This window comes from Ambystoma mexicanum, chromosome 13 (assembly GCF_040938575.1).
Source record: "Ambystoma mexicanum isolate Mex_15411 chromosome 13, UKY_AmexF1_1, whole genome shotgun sequence".
Taxonomy (NCBI): domain Eukaryota; kingdom Metazoa; phylum Chordata; class Amphibia; order Caudata; family Ambystomatidae; genus Ambystoma; species Ambystoma mexicanum.
In genome coordinates, this window is record NC_090938.1 from 784141919 (window position 1) to 784162147 (window position 20229).

The window sequence follows — 20229 nt, forward strand, 5'->3', positions numbered from 1 at the left end:
GCCATGGTGCAAATAGCGCCATGGCTACCTCCAATCTCGGAATGAGGCCCATTGTATTCATCTGCGGTCTTTCACAAGTCAATAATTGAAATCATGAACACACTGTTGACATTATTGCTCCATAATTGTTCATAAATACGTTTTTTCACTGTACTCGCGCCCAAGCTCTTTCTACTAACAGAATGTCATCAAATACAATGTTCAAAATCAAACTTGTCGACACATCTGCGTTTTCGGCCCAAAAGTCTACTCTGTCTCTCCCTCTAGTAGTAGTAGCAGGAGAGCCTCCTTAGTTATTGCTGGGCTTCATCAGGACTCCCCAAAACAAATGCAACCTCTTTCTTTGTTTGTGGATACCTGTGTGTTTTAAGTTTCAAACAAGTTCCCCTTTGGTTTGCAGTTAGACAACCTGCAATAAAGCACAAATGGGGTGTACTCATTAGTGACTACACTTCTCTACTCAAAAAAGTCACCACAGTAAACGTGTCACCAGGTTTTAAGAGTGCCACTTACTTGGGGCCTCTAATGGCGCCATTTCAGGAATCAATCCAGTTCAGTGTGTTTTCCCTTCGGATTCATCATCTTTCCATTACTATTTCCACAGTTTTACAGGCATTTCTGCAAATTAATCAACCTTTGTTTTAACAAACAATTGCTTGATTGCATTACTTGTTTCCATGCACTCATTTGTGTAATCAGTGTAAAAAAGCACAACAGCGCACACAAATGGTGAAACTTACTCAGCATATTATCCAGTGTCTGTTCCCCCTAACTCTTACCCTTTTACACGTTGTCCAGGTGCTTTCACCCCTTTCACGTTCCTCGCAGTTCTTCTGTCCGCTTACCTGGTTCCTCATTGCCCAGGTGTCTTGCACTCTACAACTCTTGCTCCTATCCCCAGATGCCTTGACCTCATGCATATTCCCCAGGTCTCCTGACCTCTTGCACAATATCCTGTTCCCAGGTGCCTTGAGCTTTTACCTCTTATTCCTATTCCCAGGTGCTTTGACCTCTTCTCATTTCACAGTATTTCACCTTACCTCCGTTTACTTCACTTTTCTACACTCTACTACCCTCTACTTCACTTTACTTCACCCTTATTCACTCTACTTTGCTCTACTTTGCTTTCCTTTACTTCACTTCACTATACTACACTATACATCACTCTACTATACTCTACTTCACTTTACTTCGCTTCACTCAACTACACTCTACAACATTCTCCTTCATAAAAGAAGAAAACTTCCCCCTCAAACACTGAGGGCTGGGGGACTGCTACTCAGATGCACAACCACATAAAATATTGCTCTCATATTCAACCCAAGAACATCGTTGCTGCAAGGTTTACCAATCCAGACCCAGAGTCCCTCAATGAGCCTAACAAAGGTAAGACAACAAACAGGGTATTGGTTCAACCACTGCGCATAGACCATTAATCAATCCTTTCCTTAATCTATAGTCTTATCAGTAGGTATTGGAATTAGTTCCAATTCTCGCAAATGAGAGATTTTCAATTGATTCTTCACATTCAGATCTGTATTTAATTTCAATCGGTGATTAGTATGCTCCTGCCAACACGTGTTTCGACCTTACAGAAGATAGGTCTTCTTCAGGGAAAATATATCACCTTTTCACATTATATGAATTAATTGTCAACATAAAATACACAAATTACAAAATCAACATAATTTTCCAAACATAATTCAAATTCAAAATCAAACCAAAACCCGCATGGAACAAATGGATTGGATAAACACACTAGACAAAGCCTCTGAGTACAAGCTGACTAGCCACCTACCTCCAACATGCAGAAAACTAAATACAATCCAACCATTTTTGATAAAACATCCAAGCAGAAAAACCCGGTATACTCTACTCCGTGATAGGCTGAATTTGCTCCATACGAACAAAATCCTGCACACAAGAGGCCTCTCTTCAACCAATATCTGCTGCTTTTGTACCGACACCCAACAAATCGAAACATTATGGCATCTTCTCCTATTGTGTCCAGGAACAGACAAATATAGATCGCCATACCTGCTTCATCATTTAAAGCAAGCTTATTTGGATGACGAAGCACTCTGGTGGGATCGCCTAATAGGAGGCTTGAGACCCTCTTGGACAATAGCAGCTACCAAAATTTTGGATCACATCTTTTCACACACAGATTCACAGTCTGGGCAGAGCGGACCCACTTAAGCACAAGGGGTGAAATGCGGGGTTGGGCATTGGATGGACCACTCACCAGGAGGGCTAGGTGTGTCTTTGAATTTGCTTTGAATTTGCTCATGCTTCCCTTAGCTACAGCTTCTCTTGACTTTGGATCTCTTCTTACAAACATTCTGTAAAGACTTTTTTTTTTAGAAATTGTAAAATGAAGTTCTTCTTCATCCTCTTGTAAAAATCACTTCGGTGATTATATACTTGTAATAAAAAAATAAATAAAAAAAAAAGAAATTGTCCAAATTATCAATATTTTTGTTTCCACAATTTAAACATCGCATAACAAGCGAATCAGGAAACGTTTCACATCCAGGGCATGATGAGGTGTCATTATCAAACGTAGACATAAAAAGAAAAGACAACAAAAATACTAATGTACTTTCTTTGCATCAGTTATTGATATGAAACATGGGCATTTACTTAACCATTTCCCATTCTCTAAAGAAGCTCCTATCCATTCACATTACACACCATGTCTAGCATAACTGGTGATTTTAACTTAACATAGCCTTATTACTATGACCCTTCAGCATTCCCCATACCATCATATGCAAACAGACATATTTATGTGGAATGTTATCATGCACATCCCTGCGTCCTGCAATTTGTCCCAAATGACTGCTGACTTACTCTCACCCGTGAGTGCCCTGACTAGACTGTGCACAAGAGCCCTAATGTGCCATTTGTTGATCCCATGGTGGGGTGATACCTTACCTTTCTTCTAAATTAGTGTTTTCACTGAATAATGTGTTGGTGTCCATCAGCTCTTATTGAATCTATCATTTAAAATGTTTATACATCAGTCACTGGACAACCATTATTCCATATGTATAGGATATTGGGATAAAGCATATCCTACCTTACTGACTGGACAAAAAGTTCTAGCCCCATTTGATGTAATAGAATTTTTTTTATCTAATTCTGCATACTATTATACATTAATAAAATGACCAGGGTAAAAGCTTAATTGAGTTACTAAATTACAATCCTAACATTTAATACTGAAAAACTGATCCAATGCAATCTCCATGATCTACCTAACTTGGGTACACTGATCAATTGCCAGGTTAAAGGACCTCTATAACCTATATTCTACTTCTAATAGCGTGATGGTGTTGCCTGCAGTGGGCTGCACTGAGCAACTAAGCCTGCGCAGACCGCAGCCTTAAATATCCCTTCCCTTGTGAGCATGCTGTGCAATTGCACATAGGCGGGGCGCATGCTCCAAAGAGAGACACTAGTCTGCCCTCCCCCTCATCAAGCCGTGCACACATGCCCGTAAAAGAGAACACTAACCCCTTGGACATGCTCTGTTCAATCCTCGGGCCAGAACACTAATCTCCCCCTTGACTTTCTAATGCCAACAGATTAATACTGGATTTGGCATTTAGCTACTATTCTTATTCGTTCCTCCACTCGCCCTTCATGTTAATATGAGAGACATTATTTTAGCTTGTTTGGACTTTTCTTTTCACATTTTTGTGTGCTATATCGGGGCTATAAAGTATGAATCACAGTTTGAATACAGATTTTCCACACATTCGTTACAGAAAGTCATGATTCTATTAAAGACTCTGAGGCTCTGATTAGGCTCAATTCTTCTCTTTACTTCGAGCAGCAATAACCAAATAAACATTATGAAAATCCACAAAATAGCAATGAACTACAATTCCCATTAACCAAAGTGAACTTGTAGTTTGTTTTTCATAGGTCCGTCCAAACATGTGTCTTTTCTAGTCCAATCACATTAAACCTTTCACCATAAACACTGACAACTTCCTTTCTTCTTCCTCTTTCTGCCGCTGATCGATCTCTGAATGACCTGCACCCCAACCGGTAGACGACTTCTCTTATTTCTTAACCTGAGCATTTCTCACGAGGCCGTTGTCTTATTCTCTGTCCCTGTCAAAAAATATAAACTCCATGAAACAACTCTTCCTGAATGGGTGGGCAATCGCATAATATTAACAGTACATAACATTTCCAAAATTACAATCCTCTTTTGATATACATCTTGTTATCATTCATACATTACAGCGATTGAATGGGTGGAATAATCTTTCGCCTCCAAGTCTTTAAAAGAATCATGACTTCCTGCAACAAATGTGTTGAAAATCTGTATTCTATGTCAAGACTCAGAGGCTCTGATTATGCTTGTTTAAAACTTACCACCAACGACGCTATCTGGTCTACTGGTGTAAAATAGAAATTCTTAAACGTTTTTTGTTTGACCAGTCCGCAGCCTTCAAAGTATCCTCAAGGCAAGCCACTAGCATAAAAGCTGAAGACGCCATAGCACCTCTAGTTGAGTGTGCTCCAAATTGACCTACATCAATGCCTGCTTCTGCCATGCACCATCTCACCCATCTAGCTAATGTGGCTTTCGCTACTGCTTTAAAGTGCTTTCTCACCACTATCAACAGCTGAGATTCACCTGCGGGTCTCACTCGATCTGCCATGGCCTCATTAGCTTTCAGACACTTAACTGGGCATAACCTGGACCTTTCAGGGAAAGCCATGTACTCTACTGTCTTAATCCCTGTCTTTGTCCTTTTTTCAATGTAAAATATAACACCTGTAGGAGAAAAAGACCTGTAGGTCTGACCACACGTCCCTTACGGGTCCCGCTAAGGGACCAGGGCACTAATAAAGGGCTTGCAAGTCGCGAGCCCGTTATTAGCGCCCTTCCCATTCCCATTGAGCCCTATGGGGGCTCAAATGGGAATGGGGAATGGCTTGTTCAATGGGGATTTACCGGTCCCGCCAGGGTCGGACTACTCAGGTAAGTCCCCATTGAACAACACCGGTGCCGGACCCGTTATTGGTGGCAGTCATGGCGCAAATAGCACCATGATTACCACCAATCTCGGAATGAGGCTCTATGTCTAGCAAGGCAAGATTTGTTACAACCAAAAAGTAAATGTAGAGTGGAGAACTTTAAACAGCCAATAATGGTGAGTCAATATTCGGCCAACAGCAAGATGCTGTATAATATGCTGAGAAAACATTGTAAAATACTGAAACTTGATGATGATTTGGTAGAATATATTGGAACACAACCTAATATTGTTTATACTAGAGCACCAAAACTAAAACAACAGTTATGCCCATCTTTTTTAAAACCAGTGACTAAACAACTTACTTGGTTGCGTGATAATTGTTGTGGGTGGCAGAACGCACAAATACCAAGATGTCATCACTTATGTTCTACACACCCTCCAAGTCAGCAAGTACCCCGCGAATAATGTTCTGGAATACTTCAGACGCTGACGACACACCAAAGCTCAGACTTTTGTAACGATAAAGGCCACGGTCGGTGGTAAATGTGGTTAGGTACCACGATGCAGGGTGTAGCACCACCTGATGGTATCCAGCCCTTAAGTTAAGTTGGGAAAAGAACCGGGCCCCCTGTAGCTCCGCAATGATGTTGTCTATTGTGGGGGTGATGTGCCGCTCCCTCTTGATGGCTTTGTTAGGGAGACGCATATCCACACATATCCACACCGAGTCCGGTTGTTTCGGTTTTCTGGCAATGACGATGGGAGATACCGAGGGCGTTGGGCCCTCCACCTTTTCACTGATGTCCAGAGCAACCAGGCTGTCCAGTTCTTTATCGACAAATTCCCTCAGGTGGAATGGAACCCGGCAGTGCTTCAAGGCAATTGGTTGAATCGACTGATCAATGTGGAGCTTCACCGGATCACCTGCCATGTGACCGATGCCCTCAAACAGCTGACCGAATTTTACTAGGAGCGCTTGCACGTCTTCCACGTAGACAGAGTAAGCAAAACTCACTATGCCCAGTCTCTCTGCAGCTGCACAGCTTAGCAAGGTGTTGCTGCTGACTGTCGTGACATAGAAACAGGCCCTGATGGATGACCCTCTGTGCTCCACGTTTGCTACAAATGCCCCGTCTAACGGGATAGGCCGCTCACCTCCAAACGTGAAGATCCATGCCTTGGATGTCTGTAGCTGTGGCAGCTTGTCCATGGCATTATAGTGTCCCTGCGCCATGACATTGACGGAACTCCCTGTGTTGACCAACCCCAGGACAGTGGACTCGTTCACCTTTACCATACACGTGGCTGTCTTCGGTTCTTTGGCCACAGTCCGCTGACACTCGAAATTAAGAAGACGAAATGAAGAAGATGTTCTCCTCCTCGTCCTCCCGAATGTACCCATCGTCCCCTTGATCGACTTGGGCAACGTTGGGTGGGCTTTGTTGTCTGAAGAACCCTGCTCTAACAACCCTCTCGGGAGCACCACTGGCATTGGAGCTCGGCACATCCGGGCATTGTGATCTGCCGCTCCGCACAGGCCGCATGACTTTCCTTGTGCTGGGCATTTAGCCGGCTGTGGGAGGTCATATCCACATTACATTGCTCTTGTGCCCCGCTCACGTTGATAGCCGCTAGGACGTCTCGCCCTTCTGCCTCCTTGGCCACGGCCAACAGCGCGCAAGTCCTCCACCTTCCCCGGGTGCACAGCTGCCTCCATTCTTGAAGCCCTCACCTCGGACACTTTGTGGCAGCGACCAAGTTCTAGGATTCAAGGCAGCGTGATCCCTGGCTCACGCAGAACCTGCCTGCGCTGCTTGCCAGACGAACACCCTTGGATCAACTGGTTCCGAATCATTGTGTCCGCATTGTCCCATGCACATGGCAGAACCATTTGGCGCAAACTGCCATAGAAGTTGAACAATGACTCATCATCCTTCTGGCGAGCAAAGCACATGATGAAACTTTCATAGTTTGCATTGGCGAGTGGCATAAAGTAATCCTGCAGTGCATTCTTGGCAGTATCATAGGTGGTGTCGGCAGGCTGCAGAGACTGAAATATGTCATGGACTGCTGGACCTGCGGAATACAAGAGAGTCGCCACCTTGCTGTCATCGTTGGTATCTCCTGTGGCCCTGAAGTACATGTCCATTCTGTCTATCCACATTCTCCATCTCGGACCCAGGCTGGATGGAGCACCAGAGATGTCAAATTCGGGCATAGGCATCAGCGCCCCTTGCTGCCTCAATACCAGTGGTGCCTGGGGACAGGAAGCACTGCCGGACCCTGGTTGTTATCCTGCATGGCAGAGAGCACACAGGCAGCCCACTCAAAAACAACTGGGGCCGCAACTCACAGACATACACTGGTCTTCTCCGTTTCGTGGCGCTGCACTTAGATGATGAGTGTGATGACGTTGGCCAAGCACTGCACAATCAAACATCTGATGACTTCATCTACCACCATACAACAGCCACAATGCCCTCTCAGGCACCTCTTGGAAATGACCAAAATGTAAAAAATGGGGCACGAGGCATGCACCCAGGAAAATCCCAGTCCACTACAGTTGAAATCAGGGAAGGATTGCACCAAAGGGAGTCTCCAGCCACTCCAGTGGCTCCAGAAATTGAGTTGGGTGGGCCCAGGGGATCAAACAAAGAGATTGCAGGCCTCCCCCAGCTCCTCACCTCACTCAATGTTAGAACGTGTTTAAAAACAAAACACCTCCAAAATGAAGAAATCACAGCATCAGCTCTTCCCCATCCGGGAATCCCAAAATTATGGTCGGATTGGGCGCACAGGCACTCTCATCAAGAGCCACAACCCTTCAGATCATTTATACAAGATGGTCGCCAAACCGCGTGGTCATTGCCCTCTCTGTGGCATTCTGGATCAGAGAGAAATTGCAAAACAAAACCTCCCACCCCTCACCAACTGTCCCGGGTCGATGTCCCGCTTCTGTTGTGTGTGGCGCAGTGTGTTCCAGCGCCCCGTGAGCCCCCAACCTTGCACAGAGTCACACACACACATGTGTGCTTGGTTCAGGCACCCCAGTCGCTTTATCGCGGCTGGGAACGCCCCCTTTATTTATACTGCGGAGTGCAACATCACTCTGCCGCGTGCGTGTGCCTTTAAAGGGGCAGCACCACAATAATGTGAATGGGTTCTACAAATGTGGACACTGTTCAATGTGCCAGTATGCACAGGAGGGACAGGCATTACAAATCAATATCAAGGAAGAGGTTAAAATCAGTGAATTTATAAATTGTAAAACCAAATATGTGGTTTATGTTGTTAGTGGGTCCTGTCTCTTTAAGACGTGGGAGCGGGGACGAGTTAAGGTAAGTTAAGTTAGTATGCAGTTGACAGAGAATAAAGAAAGATGTATATTCTCCCTCTGGTGTCACATCCTCATTTACTTGGGCCGCACAGGCTTAACAACTGGTGACGAGGCAGACTCCATTGTGCACCAGATTGTGCACCAGAGACCTCCTCCTTTCCGTCGAGCGTGCGATCCCACCGTGCTGCGCTTCCACTCCAGCAGCCGATTCCAGGTCGTGTCCACAGCTGTCCTCCACATGCGCCTGGCGATCCTGCAGATGCCGCAGTACCCGATTCCGGGCCTCCACCATGTACGCAGCCCACGTGCTCCACGCTGCTCGGGGCAGTACAAAGGACTCCATTAATTCGCCCCGCTGCAACCCGCCAGTGGCCAGCCTCCTCCCACGAGTTGGAGCAAGACAACACATGCGATGCCAGCAGGTGGGTGGCTCTCCTTCGCTTCCTCCACTCCTGTAAGCCCGCCATCGCTACGCAGCTCCTCAGGCACACGTGGGACCAGCCAGCCCTCGCCTATACAAGCCTCTGGACCAACAACGAGCTGTCCCTCCTGTGCCTCCAGGACACTTCAAGCATGCGTTTTAGGCAGAAACCTGTGCAGTTCCCTCTGGGACCACTGCAAAAGATTTAAGACTACAGGTGTTTGGCAGTAACCCACTTGGTAGCAGTACACACCACACAGATTCACTTGGTAGCTGTGGCTGAGCAGTCAGACTTCCCTCAAGAAGAGTTAGGCAGTATACAGAGTATTCACAATAGGTCAAGAGAATACAATAGAACAAGTAAACACTGACCAGGGCTTGGTGTAAAAGAGATATAATTATTTATTTAAAAACCACATCTAGAAAAACACACAGGCACCAATTGTAAGCAATTCAAAAACACGGTCACTAAAAGATATACACTCCCTTAAAAGAATATTAGACAAGTCTTAAGTAAAGCCCCACTTATTTTCCAGACAGCGGTGAGCGCTTAATGTAGATGGCACTCTAATAGTTTGTTTTTAAAAGGGAGAGAAAAGCAGAGAACAAGTTGAAAACAGATCCCAACACTTTTACAAGAACATAACAAGAGAGGAAGGCAAAGTAAAACCGTGAAGTTAGAGTTCAACATCTTTAGAAAGGGAGGCCTGGCGGACACAGTACCTTAAAGTGGTGAGAACACTCCAGCGGGGGCAGTTGTTCCTGGTAGCGGATGTAAGTCGGTGCTTCGTCCGGGGAAGAGAGGATCTCGTCGGGGAGGAAGACAGGGGTCCGTTGCACTGCCAGGGAAGAAACCAGCCGCAGAGTTTCTCAGGTACAAGGAGCGGTCTGTTGATTTGCGGTTCAGTGGTGAGTGGCTATCCGGCCGCTGGGGTGCTTGGCACGGGCAGTTCGACCACAAACCGGTCTGGGGTGCGAAGAAGGAAGGTTAAACTGTTTGTGCCCACCAGTCAGGGGAAGAAGCCTCTCCAGCCGGGAGATCTTCTCTGTCGTCGGGAAGTGGTGAGTCGGTTCCGCAGGGCTCCACCAGTGGCGTCGTCGTGGTAGGTCGGCTCAGCTTCTCCCTCGTCTGATTCTCAGGTCCTGTGGCGACTTCTGAAGTTCCAGTCCCCAAAGCCCTGCTTTTATGCAGCATACCCCCATTCACTCAGCCTAGCTGTCAAACATGCTAAGTGGCGGCCGGCCATGCCGGTGAGGGACCTAGCATGAATCGCACCCTAGACAACACTACTGCCATAGACCAACGCATCATTAGCGGTGACTGTAAATAGCGGTCACCGTTATTTACGGTCACCGTTAAATTGCGGAACCGGAAATAGTGTCATTGCACAGGAACGGGAAGGAGCACGGCGGCCGTCTTTAAAAACACATTAATTGCCATCCTCACCACACAGGACCCCTGGCACACTGGTGACCGAGCGGAAAGCTCCTACAACCACCCAGGAATGCCCAACGCACCAAAGAAGGGAGCTGCCCGCCTCCGAAAGGAGCGGTTCAGCCCAGATGAACTACAAATGCTTTTGGTTACCCTACACGAGCATGCTGGGACTGTGTTTAGCAGCAACATGCAGAGGGAGGCGGTGCTGAGAAAAAAAGAAATCTGGGCACTAATATGCCAGAAGGTGAGCGCAGTGGGCAACACCCCCGCACGGTAAAGGATTGCTGCAAAAGGTGGGATGACCTGTGGCTAAGGGTGCGGAGCATCCTTTCTGCGAACCAAAACCAGGCCTTGGAGACCGGAGGAGGACCAAGTTCTCCAATAAAGCTCATGCCGTGCGAGGAGACATGTGCGGCCATGGTAGGGGCAGAATCCATTGACGGGGTTGGAGAAATTGAGTGTGGCGCCACGTCATCCGCTGATGGAGGTGAGTGTCCAAAGTAAATACTGCTAAGGCAAATGTGATGAAAGTCATTGCTAACGTCTGGCCAAAGAGTGACGCCATGGTCGGCCACACACACACCCCCTGTAAATTATGCCGAAGCAAATGAGACCCAAGCCAGTGCCTGGTGCAAGGCCATAACGTACATGACACATACCACACAAAGTTGCAAATTCCATGAGGCACACAGGGTCGTTGATGTAAACAGTGTGCATTCTAGACAGCACAGTACCTGGCCAACATGAGTGACACCGACATATTCCTGCATTTACCACCCATGTATGGAATGATGTGCCGTTCCCTACACAAATGCCGATTACCCACATTTCTGTGGATGTGCAATTGTACCAATGTATGTAGGCTGGCTATCCAAACATCACTCATGCGGTCCCTCTCTTTCATCCCCACAGGCAGTGAGCATGACAGTGAGGACCAGGACAGCCACTGTCCCACCACTTCCAGGGGCCAAGGCAGGGGCCGCCGTGTCCCAGTAAGGAAGACACCACTGGTACATACACCACCAGCACCAGCAAGGCCCGTGGCGGGTGCACCAAACCCAACCCACCCCTCCCTGCACTGCCTGCAGACACTTGCCCAACACCACGGTCCAAGGAGTCCAGTGTGGCTGGGGAGGCAGCAGCCACGGCCCCTCTCGAAGTTGAGGACAGCCCCAATGACATCTGGGGAACAATTGAGGACGACACTGTGGAAGTCGTGCACACCCCTGAAGATTTGTCAAACCCCCAGGTATCCTTCAGTGACTCTGGTGATAACGACACACTGGAGCAGTCTGGCCAAGAACAGACACAGGGACTTGGCAGTCCCGTGTACAGTCACGTTGAGGAAGCGCCAGCAGGACATGTCAGCCCGATCCCCAGCAGGGCCACTGGTTCATCCGCCGGTGCACAGCGGGCTGATCAGCTCTCTGCCCTGATATTAGAATTCTTGCAGGACAATCGCTAGGCGAGGGAGGAGTGGCGTGCTGATTTGAGGGCACTGGGCCAGTCCATAACCAAAAACACTAACCGCCTCTGCGAGGTGCTCGGCCGCATAGCCAATGCTTTGGAGGCTGCTCATCCCGGCCAACAGCCTCAGCATGAGGACACACCGTCCACGAGCAACTCCACCCAGACCGGCCCACTCCGTCGGTCGCTCCGTGCGCAGCGCCGACGGGACATGCCTCCCCCTGGCTCCGGGAATGCAGAGTGACTATACTGGCAGCCTCATGTGGGCTACGTGGACCCTATGGGACTAGTGTGGGGTTGTTGTGGTGGTAGGGGGAGGGGGCTGAGGGTGTGTGGGGGAGTTTTGGGGGGAGGGGGAGGAGGGGGAGGGTGTGTGGGGGAGTTGTGGGGGGAGGGTGTGTGGGGATGTTGTGGGGGGAGGTGGAGGGGGTGAGGGTGGTTGTTTTTCACATTCATATATTCACTTTCACCGGTTGTGTTACAAAACAATAACCAGAGTGGACATTCATCATTGCACATGTGTCATTTAATCTTGCACAGTGCATAGTGTACATGTATCCCCACACCTAGTGCCCTATGTCCTAACATTGTGTCACCCTCTGCTGACTTGTGTGTCAGAAATATTGTGCGATCAATGACTGCCGCACAGCACGTCCCCCCTGTGCATCGGCACCGTGACGATGTCCTGCCACATCTTCCTCCTCCCCTTCATCATCATCAAGTGATAGCAGTTCCATGTCAGGGGGCAGGGGCACGTTCTGGTGGATGCACATATTGTGCAGCATTACACATGCCATGGTGATCTTGGCCACCTTCTAATGGCTGTAGAGGAGTGCCCGACCGGCTGAGGCAGCAAAATCGTGCCTTTAACAGGCCAAAGGTCTGCTCAATCACCACACGTGTACGGGTATCGGAACGATTGTAGTCCTTCTCGTGCCTGTTCTGTGGGTTTCGGACAGGGGTCATGAGCCACGGCTTCAAGGGATAGCCACCATCACCTGCATGAGAGGGGAATGAAGGTAAGTGTTTGCACATTCATGTTGGATAACTGTACTAGTCTCACATGGCTGCAGGTAATTTGTGCCCACATGCACATGTCCCTGGATGCATTGACCCAATTTCAGGTCCCGCTATGTGTCCTGTGCAATGGACTAATGGTGTGGGTTGCATCTTCAAGATGGGTCATGGTGTGCACTGACATCTTGTTGCACGTGCATCGTATATGCATACAGCAGTGTTGGTGTAAAATCAGTGATGAGTTGTGCCTTGTGGGATTTGGTAGTAGGGAGCGTTGGCTATAGTCAGTACTATATTGGGCATTCTGCACTGATCAGTTCCATGGTGACATGCAGCACTCCTATGGGTGTGCCGAACAAGTGATACACTGTGGTATCCCTGGTTGACTCAGTTCAATGCACTCCCAGGGATGATTGTCGTGTGTGGTGATATGCTGGAGGCAGCAACATAGTGCATATGCAGTGCATAGTGCAGGATGACCTTACGGTGTGTGAAGGCCGCTGATGATTGGTGCATGTGTTGTGGGATGTGGGCTGGTTACCTGTTAATCATGTAGTGATAGGTGTCGGCCTTACTCCATCACTATGGGATTTGGTTGTCATGTACCGTTTCAGTTGCTTTGGGGCACAGTGTTCGGTGATGTGCACATTGTGCACTGACGTCAACATTCTCAGCCCGGTGGAGTATGCATCCCCCCCATTCCCAGCCAGGTGGAGTATGCATCCCCCCATTCCCACCCAGGTGGAGTATGCACCCCCCATTCCCAGCCAGGTGGAGTATACATCTCCCCCCCCCCCATTCCCAGCCAGGTGGGGTATACACCCCCCCATTCCCAGCCAGGTGGAGTATGCACCCCCCATTCCCACCCAGGTGGAGTATGCATCCACCCCCCCATTCACACCCGGTTGGAGTATGCAGCCACCCACCTCACAACCCCGATGCACTGCCATGGCCCAGTCAGGCAACTCACCAAGCAGCCAGGCAAGTCGTCCAGCATGTCGCTCCATGAAGCGTGGTAGCGTGGAGTTCCGCAGGACCAAAGAGTCATGAGTTGATCCGGGATATCGGGCACAGCAATGTGTGATGATCTTGCTGGTGTTGCATACCATCTGCATATTGATGGAGTGATATTGCTTGCGGTTGCGATACACCACCTCCATGGCATGCAGGACCACCAACTCCACGTGGGTGCAGTCGAGGGCACCTACACAATTTGGCATGCCTGCCAGGGCATGGAAGGCAACTTTTGTATCGAATATCTCCTGGGGAGTCCGTGGTAGGGATATGTAGTCCCTTGTGTGCTTGAGGAGGGCATCCAGCACTTGGTTCAGTATCCGGGAAAATAAGGGTTGTGATATGCCATGCATGTGCCCCACTGTGTGCTGGTAGGTGCCTGTGGTAAGGAAGTGGAGCACAGACACTACCTTCAGTAGCGGGGGGATGGCGGTGCATATTTCTATGAGGCTCACTATGTCGTCGTGTATCAGGTCCACTGTGGTGGTGATGGTGTCACGGTCAAGCCGGTACAGGGTGTGGATCTGCTCAGGTGTTAGGTTGAAGGGAGTGGCTCTGATGTGAGGGATTGGGGGCTGCCGGCGTGATAATGGTGGCTGCACTGGTGGGGCATGCTGGGCCTGTCTCACCCTCCTTCTCCTCTTGCGTCTCCTCTGTGGTGGCGGCTGTTGTTGTTATTGAGGGATTGCATGCAGGTCCTCCAGCTCCAGTAATGCTACTACTATTGTTATCATCTTGGTGTGGGAGGGGGTGTGGTGTGTGGGTGTGCTCCTTTTGTACTGGCCCTGACTCCATTGCCTCCACCTGTGCTGATTGTGTGCACCTGTGGCACTTGGCAACACTGCTCAGGGTTCTTAACGCCTGGTCGGCGATGCCATTATTTACACCATGCCGGTATGCACTTTTTCGGCCTTCAGGGGGACGTTATTTGCATGTCCGCCTCACTTGTGATCTTCTCCGGTTTACGGCATGCCGCTAATGCCGGCATGGTGTGTCGCGTGCGCATGCCCAGAGCGCTATTTACGGCATCGTACTTTACAATGCCCTAAATAGCGGTCTAGTTGGTCAGAATAGCCCGTAGTGGTAAGCGATGCCGGTAATCCTTTACCGGCATCGTTTTTCCCTTACCTCCAAACTCGGAATGAGGGCCACCCAGTGGGCAAGCCAAAGCCCAGATCCGGGGATGCAGAGTACATCAACTATGTGACTTTGAACGCGCTCCCACCAGCTATTTCACTGGAAGCTGTTGCGTCAGCCTCTGCGGCAGACCCCTCCATGGCACTGGCGATCTGCCTGGTGGAGAACAATAAGTGGAGGGACTACAGCTGAGCCGTATAAAACTAAAACTACCTGTTGGTGTGCAAGGACGAACTGGAAAGGCTTTCCAAGGTGCACACGGAACTGGCTGTGAAGGCCAAGGCGGTACTACTGAGAGGGTGTCAACTTGTCATCCCGGCAACCCTCAGAGCAGAAGTTATCAAGACGGCACACAGAGACACCGAGGGGCAGATAACACAAAAAGGCAGCACCGGTGTCATGTGTGGTTCCCTTCCTGGATTCGATGGTTGACCAATGGGTGAGAAGCTGCATAGCGTGCCAATGTATAGGCTGAGCAGAGGCCCCGGTCGCAATACAGCCAACACATTTCCCTGAACTTCCTTGGGAAAAGGTGGCCGTTGATTTCTATGGACCCTTGGAGTCTGGGGAGTACCTCCTACTGTTCATAGATGAACACTCAAGATTTCCCATCGTGAAGAAAACAACATCCACAGCTTTTGCCCAGATTGCAGTGATCTTCGATGAGGTAGTGAGCGAATGGAGAATCCTGGGCACCATCAAGTCTGATAATGGGCCTCCGTTCAGCAGACATTAATTTGCGGCCTTCACAAAACACATGGGCTTCATTCATCAGAAGATCATCCCCCGCTGGCCACAAGCCAATGGAATGGCTGAGCGCTTTATGGCCTCAATCAAGAAAACATTGCAGAGGGCCCGTATAGAGGGAGCTGACCCACATCAAGCGCTCTGTCGCCTGCTCCGGGACTACCGTAACACTCCTCACGAGGCAACCAACAAGACCCCGGCGGAACTAATGATGAGAAATCAAGTTCTCAAACGCATCGCAAGCCACCCCACGAGCCAGCCAGAAGTGAACGAGGAGGTCAAAAGAAGAGACACAGGGCCTCATTATAAGGTTGTCGCTGACGGAATGAAGGGGGCTGGTACGGGACCGGCCCCCTTCATACTGTCAGGGCCAATTACAGGGTGCTCATCGCGGGACCCGGATCGCACGCCTGGTAAAACCAGGCGTGCTTTCCGGGTCCCGCAAGGGGAAGAAGGAGGTAACAACGGGGCACTCATAATGTACCCATTGTTACCTCCATCCCCATTCCCATTGAGCCATATGGGGGCTCAAATGGGAATGGGGAATGGTTCCTGCAAGGAGGGCTTACCGGGTCCTCCTATGTCGGAGTAACCCGTTAAGTCCCCATTGCAGCAACCCGGTAAAGGAGGCCGGTTTGGTGGCCCCAATCTCGTAATGAGGCCCACAGAGCGGAAGGGAAAAGCTTGAGTGGAGACAGGCGAAAGAAGAGGAGCTAAGCCCAAAGAGTTCCACGTCAGGGATGAAATGCTGGTGCAGCAGGCAACATCGAGAAACACTGATCCTTGCTTTGCACCAAAGCCATTTCAGGTCATAGCCATCAAAGGAACCATGGTAACAGCCATGAATGCCGAAAAGGAAGTGACAAGGAACAGCTCCCTGTTCAAGCATGTCGTCAAGGGGGAGGATGAAAGGCCTCTGCCACCTCACCCTGACCAGGAACCTCACAAGCCCATGGACGACCTGTGGACCCCCCATGGAGACGCTGCTCGCCACATGGCAGAGCCGGTTGAAGCACCCGGCTAACTCCTGAGTGGAGGTGCAAATGTCCGGCCGCAGCGAACCATCAGGAGACTGCTTCGCCTAGTCGAGGAATGCTAGGTGGATGCCAGGACATTTTGTCCAGGGGTGATGTTAGTGGGTCCTGTCTCTTTAAGACGGAGATAGGGGTCATGTGAGGGATGACGTCGGAGCGGGGAGGAGTTAAGGGAAGTTAAGTTAAGTTAGTATGCAGTTGACAGAGAATAAAGAAAGAAGTATGTTCTCCCTCTGGTGTCACGTCCTCATTTACTTGGGCCGCACAGGCTTAACATATGCGATTATTTGTGTGTGTGGATTGATATATGTTGACAGTACCATTAGGGAGCTGAGATTTAGAATAAGAGAGTATGTGAATACTATCCAAAGGGAAGATATCAGGCTACTACTAGCCACACATTTGAAAAATGAACATCAAATGGATAACAAATCTGGGATCTGATTTATGGGTCTCAGGACTGTTCCCAAAAATATAAGAGGAGGCGATAAGCAGTTGCAATTGTGACAAATGGAGGCCAAACTAATTTGTAAACATTGAACAGTCTGGATGGGGTTGAATTTTGATCAAGAAATGTTTTTTTGTTGTAAACATGACTCTGAATGGTTGGGAAAATCTCCCTGTTGGGCACAACAGTGGCTAACACATGCATGAACGTTATCTTTGGCATCCATCTGTCCTGCAAGTCAGCCTAGTTAGAAAATAGAGGCAGTAAACTTAATTTAGATCGGCTTAATGTAGGATATAACAGGATTCAAATAATATGATACACGGTTGAAGGAAAAGAGGAGGTTGTACCTACTCGAACCCAGGGTACTACATATTATCCACTTAGACAAGTGTAGAGATTATCATTTAGAAAACATTGTTTCACCCAAAGGGTTGTTCTTTCTAATCCTAGAGAAAAAACTGCTGGTCATAACAGTGGCTAACACAGGTATGAAGGTTATCTGTGGCATCCACCTGTTCTGCAAGTTAGCCCAGGTAGAACATACAGCATAGCTCTCAACTCACACGCTTTTGGCGGGTGTCACCCGCCTTGTAAAGGGCTGACTCATCCGCCAAGCCTCCTGCACGCCCATTCATTCCAATGGGCGTCTCACCCGCCAAAAACAAAATCGAGTGATTTCACCCGCCTTTGCAACACAAATGGTTGAGAGCTATGCATACAGGCATTACACCTAATTTAGATTGTGTTAATGTATGATGCCACAGAATGCACTTGATATGATACCCGGTTGCCGGAACAGAGGATGTATCTACCCTAACATAGGGCACTACAAAGAATCCAAATGGATAAGTGCAGAAATTACTATTTAGAAAAAAAGTGTTTCACCCAATGGGTTATACCATTTAATCCTAAGAGGGCGAATGTGAGAAAATATACTATTTAAGCAATAGAACCGGAGAGGCGGGGGCCTTACCGAAGGCCCTGGTGCATTACCAGAGTCGGTAATGTCCCCGCCGAGAGGGTTCTATTGCTATTAGTATCCCGGCCCGCAAAATTTGCGTGACCGGGGTACTAAAAGCTATTTTTTTCTGTCCCCAAACGCTGCAGCGTTTTGGGACAGAAAAAAAAACGACCAAGAAAATGGCCGCCGCCATGGAAAGGAAAAACGGAAAACGGAAGGGAAAAATAAAAAAATTAAAAAAGACTTACCCGAGTCCCCGGCGGGGGGGACGAAGGCAGCCTCTCAGCTGCGGGGAGGCTCGGAGCGGGGATGGCCCCGTTTCGAGCCTCCTCATTGGAGGCCGGGTAGGGACGCCCCCCTCTGGGGACAAAGGCCGTGGAATCCCGACGGAGGGATTCCCGGCAGGGTAGGGACCTGGCGAGAGCCAATCAGAATGCTTGTTGCATTCTGATTCTCTCTCGCCGGGGTACTAATTAAGCAATAGAACCCGAGCGGCGGGGGCATTACCGACTCTGGTAATGCCCCGGGGCCCATATTTTTCCCCCTCCCACTCCCGCCCTCCCAACCCCACTTACCTTTTTTTTATCCTTTTTCGTCCGCTCCCAATGGCCGCCATGGAATGGGAAAACGGACTCCGTTTTCCCTTTCCATGGCGGCGGCCATTTTCTTGGTTGTTTTTTTTTCTATCCCAAAACGCTGCAGTGTTGAAACACTGCAGCGTTTCGGGACAGAAAAAAATGGCTTTTAGTACCCCGGCCCGCAATATTTTTGCGGGGCGGGATACTAATAGCAATAGAACCCTTTTGGCGGGGGCATTACCGACTCTGGTAATGCCCCCGCCGCTCGGGTTCTATTGCTTAAATAGTATGCAGAATTAGATAAAACTTTACCAATGTCAACCAATACACAAAATGGTAATTAGTACATATATTTGTAGGTAAAGAAGCGCCAAGGAGGTGAAAAATTCTATTACATCAAATGGGGCTAGAACTTTTTGTCCAGTCAGTAAGGTAGGATATGCTTTATCCCAATATCCTATACACATGGAATAATGGTTGGCCAGTGACTGATGTATAAATATTTTAAATTATAGATTCAATAAGAGCTGATGGACACCAACACATTATTCAGTGAAAACACTAATTTACAAGAAAGGTAAGGTATCGCCCCACCATGGGATCAACAAATGGAACATTAGGGCTCTTGTGCACAGTCTAGTCAGGGCACTCACGGGTGAGAGTAAGTCAGCAGTCATTTGGGACAAATTGCAGGACGCAGGGATGTGCATGATAACATTCCACATAAATATGTCTGTTTGCATATGATGGTATGGGGAATGCTGAAGGGTCATAGTAATAAGGCTATGTTAAGTTAAAATCACCAGTTATGCTAGACATGGTGTGTAATGTGAATGGATAGGAGCTTCTTTAGAGAATGGGAAATGGTTAAGTAAATGCCCATGAGTTATGATATGATATAGCATTTATAACGCGCCTATACACAAGTGTTTCAAGGCGCGATGAGGCAAGGGAGGGGGAACAGAGGGAAGACAACAATCCTACTAGGCCAAGTGTCATTCAGATCACGCAAGTGCATGGGAAGGGGGTGGGGGAAAGTGCAGGGTGGAAGGGGAAGGGGACAGTGCAATACATGGGATAATAGAATAAATAACACATTAAAGTACGGCCAGCAAGTGACAAGTGCAAGGGAGAAGGGTAAGTGCAGGCATCAGGTGTCAAGTGCTCGTGGTAGGACTGTAGGGATATAGGGAACAGTCCCCAAGTGCGGTGGTATCCAGGAGGGCAGTGCAGGTGTGCGACTGGCAGAGGGGGTGGACCTGGGCCCGAGATCAGAGGGTGGCCAGATAAACCAGTGCAGTTTCAGTAAAAGCCAGGAAATCAGCAGGGGAGAGGAAGAGAAAAAGCAGAAGCAAAGAGAAAGGTTTTGAGGTGCTTCCAGAACCGGAGATGGTTCTTCTCAAGTTTCAGGGGGGCAGGGAGGCTGTTCCAGAGGGAGGCCCCGGCCGAAGAAAGTGATCTACCACCAACTCGTTGCTTGGAGAAGCGACTGACCCTGAGGGAGTTGGAGGTGGATGAGCGAAGAGCTCGAGAAGGAACATATTTGGGAAGAGAGAGTTGAAGGTATTGAGGCCCCTGGCTGCAGAAGGCCTTGTGAATGATGCAGAGGGTTTTGAACTTAATC

At 48.7% G+C, this 20229-nt stretch overlaps 1 protein-coding gene and 1 long non-coding RNA gene across 5 annotated transcripts in view; one reads left to right on the forward strand and one right to left on the reverse strand.

Annotated features, from left to right (window-relative positions):
• LOC138521951 (mucin-2-like) overlaps positions 1–20229 on the forward strand; it is a 219139-nt gene that overhangs the window by 197250 nt on the left and 1660 nt on the right. The window lies entirely within an intron of this gene.
• LOC138521954 (uncharacterized) overlaps positions 3810–20229 on the reverse strand; it is a 131223-nt gene continuing 114803 nt past the window's right edge. Inside the window, exon 3 of the long non-coding RNA XR_011283191.1 lies at positions 3810–4125. This is a non-coding gene — a long non-coding RNA (uncharacterized lncRNA). The remainder of the gene's footprint in view (positions 4126–20229) is intronic.